Source organism: Anarrhichthys ocellatus, unplaced genomic scaffold, assembly GCF_004355925.1.
Source record: "Anarrhichthys ocellatus isolate YVR2014 unplaced genomic scaffold, GSC_Weel_1.0 scaffold10528, whole genome shotgun sequence".
Classification (NCBI taxonomy): Eukaryota; Metazoa; Chordata; class Actinopteri; order Perciformes; family Anarhichadidae; genus Anarrhichthys; species Anarrhichthys ocellatus.
In genome coordinates, this window is record NW_022290502.1 from 1 (window position 1) to 341 (window position 341).

Genomic DNA, 341 nt, shown 5'->3' on the forward strand with positions numbered 1-341 from the left:
ACACACACACACACACACAGAGTAACACACACACACACACACACACATTAGTTCTGCAGGTATCTTATCATAAACCAAAGTGTTGACACATTAAGAATTTTGCTAACGTGGCTAAAATCAGCCAATATTATAATGACCTCTGGTGCAACTGTTTGTCTGTGTGTGTGTGTGTGTGTGGGGTGTGTGTATGTATGTGGTTCTCACTGGTTTCCTGAACTTCAGCCAAGTGCAGTTGATGGGCGGAGCTCCAGAGAACCTACAGAGGATCTCCACCTTCTCTCCTGCCAGGATCTTCATGTCCTCGGGGAACTGAAGGATCTGAGGAGGCAGAGCTGCAGATA